Genomic DNA, 5,246 nt, shown 5'->3' with positions numbered 1-5,246 from the left:
GTGGCAGCGGGGTCCTAGCGGAAACTAAGGGATATTAAGGCCTCCTTTTAATAGAGTGCCGGACCAAAGCATTAACACATAGTGAATACATGAACTCCTCAAACTACGGTCATCACCGGGAGTGGTCCCGATTATTGTCACTTCGGGGTTGCCGGATCATAACGCGTAGTAGGTGACTATAGACTTGCAAGATAGGATCAAGAACTCACATATATTCATGAAAACATAATAGGTTCAGATCTGAAATCATGGCACTCGGGCCCTAGTGACAAGCATTAAGCATAGCAAAGTCATAGCAACATCAATCTCAGAACATAGTGGAAACTAGGGATCAAACCCTAACAAAACTAACTTGATTACATGATAAATCTCATCCAACCCATCACCGTCCAGCAAGCCTACGATGGAATTACTCACGCATGGCGGTGAGCATCATGAAATTGGTGACGGAGGATGGTCGATCATGACGATGGCGACGGATTCCCCTCTCCGGAGCCCCGAACGGACTCTAGATCAGCCCTCTCGAGAGAGTTTAGGGCTTGGCGGTGGCTCCGTATCGTAAAACACGATGAATCTTTCTCTCTGATTTTTTTCTCCCCGAACACGAATATATGGAGTTGAAGTTGAGGTCGGTGGAGCTCCAGGGGGCCCACGAGGCAGGGGGCGCACCCAGGGGGGCAGGCGCGTCCCCCGCCCTTGTGGCAAGTGTTGGGGATATAACCCTTAGAGTCACCCGCCAGGAGGGGCCGGGTTACTCATAATGGTCATCACGCGAAGCCCAGTACCGAGCTTGAAGACGACGGGTCAATGATGGGCCTAAGACCCAGAGATGGCTTAAGGCCCGTAGTGATAAACCGCCGTATGGCAAGACTTGTAGTGTAAGGCAAGAATAGTTGAGAGTCCGAGCCGGACACTCTTATGAGCCGGCCGGGACTCTGAGGGCCGCTGGGCGTCAACCTCTCTATATAAAGGGACGACCCGGCGGCGGTTTAGGGACAAGTAAGATCTCATCGAGAGCCAGGCATAGCAATCAAGCTCCCTGGTCATCGAAACCATAATCAATACCACCTCAACTGGACGTAGGCTTTTACCTTCACCGTAAGGGGCCGAACCAGTACAACCCTCGTGTTCCTTGTCCTGTTTAACCCCTTTAAGCTTCCCAATTGCGATGGCTCCACGACCAAGTCCTAGCTCGAGGACATCTGCCGTGACAATTCCACGACAGTTGGCGCCCACCGTGGGGCCAGCGCACGGTGGATTTGAGTTCTTGAAAGGTAGCTTCGAAGGGCTCAAGGGATACGCTGTGGGCCGGATGACCAAGAGTCGTCACGGCAAGCTCTACATCGACGATGCAAACTGGGGCCCCGACGCCAGCTCAATTGAGTATGGGTACCGGGTCCCCTTCGGCGGAATTCATGTCTTCATTGGCAAGATTGGTGAGCCGGGTCCTGAGCCGGATCTCTGCACCGATCTCATCGAGACGGCTCAGCGCGCACGACCCGCCAGGGCCCTGCCTGCCTTGAAGCATGCTTTTGTGGGATGTATTCATGGAGGACTCTCTGATGGATCTGGATCTGGTGATGAGGCGGCCGCCGGCTCTGACGGCGAGTCGTCTACGGATGAGTCAAACTCGTTATATCAACTCCAGGATGGCAGGCTCGGGGGCTGTTCCGACGGCGACAGTATTCCGGACCCTTTTGAGCCGCCGAGCCGGGTTGGAATCTTCATGGCCGGTGCACAGCCTGTTCAAAACCCTGCCGCTGGGTCAGGAAACCCGGTACCCTCGCCGGCTCAGGTGCTGATGGATCTCACGGACAAGATGATGGCCCTGTTGACCGCCACGGTTGACCCGGCGGATCAAGCTCAGCATGACGCGGAGGTGGCACAGTTAAAGTTAGATCTAGTAAAAGCCAAGGAGGATCTGGCGGCGGAAGGGATCAGGATGGCTGCGGAGTGGGCGGCTCTCGACGCCCAGACTCAGTTGATTCAGGCGCAGTCCTTCCGGCTCACGATGGATCAGAACGCGTCCAATGAGATCATGAGAAGCAGGCATCAAAAGGCCCAATCTCGACTCCCTCCGGTTTACGATCCTCGGAACCTCTTCAACACGCCTGGTGCAGGGCCTAGTAACCCGCCAGAGATCATAGCACCCGGGACTGGAACACCAATTCAACCCCAAGTGATGGGGCCTCCCCGGGTGAACCCTGCCCCGCCTCAGTACGTGCCAATACCACCGGGTCATTATGCCAACCCGCTGGAAAACATGGTCGCCGCGGCGGCACGGCTGGCGGCTCTCCCAATTGATGGCGATTCTCCAACGGCGGTTGAAACCCGTCGGGTCAGGGAGCTCCTTCAGACAGCTCTGGCGCAGCAAGAGGCGTACTCTTACAGCCCGAACAGGATCCATTCAACCCCTCGTCCAGGCCGGAGCCTGAGTTATAGCAGACACATGGTTTCAGCGACCGGCTCAAGTAATGTCCGACGCCATGACTTGCCCCCTGGCCATGGCCCGGCTCATAACGGAGCCTTTCACGCAACAGAGCATGGCAGGAGGCGGAGCAGGTGCCTCAGTTGACGGCTTACCAGACACCCCCGGCTTATCCGACGGCTTCCGTCGACGTGGGTATCCCTACGAGGACTGTAGGTGTCCCTTGTTTAGTGCCGGCTCTCCACAACGAACGTCTACCCAAGGACTTCAAAGGGCCTAGGAAGGTGCCTAATTACATGGCTGATTTACAACTTGGAGCCTGGATCGAGAGCTATGAGATGGCCATGGAATTGCTGGAGGTCAGTGAAGCGGCGATGGCCAAGTACTTCACCATGATGTTAGATGGGACTGCCCGCACTTGGTTGAAAGGGCTACCACCGAATTCCATCGGGTCTTGGGCTGAGCTGAAAGCCCGGTTCAACCAAAACTTCAAAGATACCTGTAGGCAGTCTATGTCAATTGTGGATTTGACTAACTGTAAACAACAGGAGGGTGAGTCTACGACACATTGGGTTCGCCGGGTCAAAGAGATAATACATTCATCTGATAAGATGGATGCCGGCTCTGCAGTCTTAATGTTGGAGCAGAATTGTCGTTTCTTGCCCCTGAAGATGAAACTCGGGCGGCTCAAGCGTGATTGCAATGATATGGGTACGCTGATGGAGGCTCTCGTCAAGTACGCCGACTCTGATAGTACCAAGGACCCCGCTTCAGATGATGAAAGGACAGGGAAGGGAAGGAAGAACGGCAATGGCAAGGGCCCTCAGCATAACCCGGCAAACCAAGGAGGTAACGAGCGTAAGGCAGATGGCAGCATGGAGTTGTGGCCAATGCCAATTCACAGGGTAACAACCAGCGACGTAAAGGGAGGCCACCTCCCCGAGCTGGCGGGTCAGGCCCGACGCTCGAGCAGTTGTTAAGCAAGCCTTGTCCGAGGCATGGCTCTAGGGAGAAGCCAGCTACTCATCTATGGAAGGATTGCGCAATCATGAAGGCCTTTAAGAATTCCAATGCCTTTAATGGCAACAATGGCCCGGGCGGCGGCTCAGGCGCTGGCGGTTTTCATGGCCTGGGCAGCGGCTCAAATCCTAATCCTCAGAACGGTCAAGGGGGCTTTAATCAGCAGTCTGGCCAGGGTCATCAACAGCAGCAGGGGGGTTATCAGACCAATCCAAAGCAGCTTAACGATGGACAGTATCACGTATTTACCACCAGTCTGTGTAAGCGAGATCAGAAGCTTCATAAGAGGGCTGTGAATGCTGTTGAGCCGGCGCTTCCACGTTATTTAAGATGGTCTGAGCAGCCTATTGTGTGGAGTAGGGAGAATCACCCTCCCCGGGTTGATAATCCGGGTCACTTGGCCCTGGTGGTGGCTCCTCAGGTGGGAGGATATAAGTTCACTAAGGTGCTCATGGATGGAGGCAACAGCATCAACATCCTCTATTATGAGACTTTCCGTCGTATGGGGTTGATTGATAAGAACCTCAACCAGTCCAATACTATTTTCCATGGCGTAGTGCCTGGTAAGTCGGCTTATCCAGTTGGTAAGATCGAATTGGAAGTGGCCTTTGGAGACGAGTACAACTACAGGGTGGAAAAATTGACCTTTGAGGTGGTCAAGATAAGAAGTCTGTATCATGCCATATTTGGGCGGCCGGCTTACGCCAAGTTCATGGCACGGCCGTGTTACGTGTATTTGCAGCTCAAGATGCCGGGTCACAATGGGACCATTACGGTTCATGGCAGCCGGAAGGTGGCCTTGGAGTGTGAGGAAGGCGATGCGGCTTATGCAGAATCTGTTTGTGCAACAGAGGAGTTGAAGTTTTACAAGGACAATGTTGACCCAACAGATATGACCTCTTTGAAAAAGCCGACTACGGAGCATGAGCCGGCAATGAAATTTAAGTCGGCTGATGAGACTAAACTTGTTGATTTTGTTCTAGGTGATTCATCTCAGCAGTTTAGCATCAGTGCCAATCTGGATCCAAAATAGGAAAGCGCGCTCATCGAGTTCATCCGTGAGAATAGGGACATTTTTGCATGGAAACCTTCTAACATGCCAGGTGTACCTAGAGAACTCGCTGAGCACACACTCAATGTTGATCCGAAATTCAACCGGTCAGGCAATTCCTTCGGCGGTTTAATGAGGAAAGGCGGAAAGCCATTGGGGAAGAGGTGGCCCGGCTCTTGGCGGCCGGTTTTATTGTTGAAGTCTTTCACCCAGAGTGGTTAGCTAACCCGGTGCTCGTGCTCAAGAAGAATGGCACCTGGCGGATGTGTGTGGACTACACGGACTTAAACAAGGCATGTCCGGCTGATCCTTTTGCCCTCCCCCGTATTGATCAAATCATTGATTCTACGGCGGGTTGTGAGCACTTAAGTTTCTTGGATGCTTATTCTGGATACCATCAGATTAAAATGGCAGTTAAAGACCAGGAGAAAACAGCATTCATCACTCCCTTTGGAGCCTTCTGTTATGTTTCTATGCCTTTTGGGCTCAAGAGTGCACAGGCGACTTATCAGCGTTGCGTACAGAATTGTCTTCATAACCAGATTGGGCGCAATGTTCATGCCTATGTGGATGATATTGTGGTTAAGTCCAGAGAGAAGGAAGCCTTGATAGATGATCTGAGAGAAACCTTTGATAATCTCCGGGTCTACAAGATGATGCTTAACCCGGCCAAGTGTGTTTTTGGTGTTCCTGCAGGCAAGCTCTTGGGTTTTCTGGTTTCTCATAGAGGCATTGAAGCTAACCCGG

Source organism: Triticum aestivum, chromosome 4D (genome assembly GCF_018294505.1).
Source record: "Triticum aestivum cultivar Chinese Spring chromosome 4D, IWGSC CS RefSeq v2.1, whole genome shotgun sequence".
Classification (NCBI taxonomy): Eukaryota; Viridiplantae; Streptophyta; class Magnoliopsida; order Poales; family Poaceae; genus Triticum; species Triticum aestivum.
The sequence above is the reverse complement of the archived record's forward strand: the minus strand, read 5'-3'. Positions refer to the sequence as shown.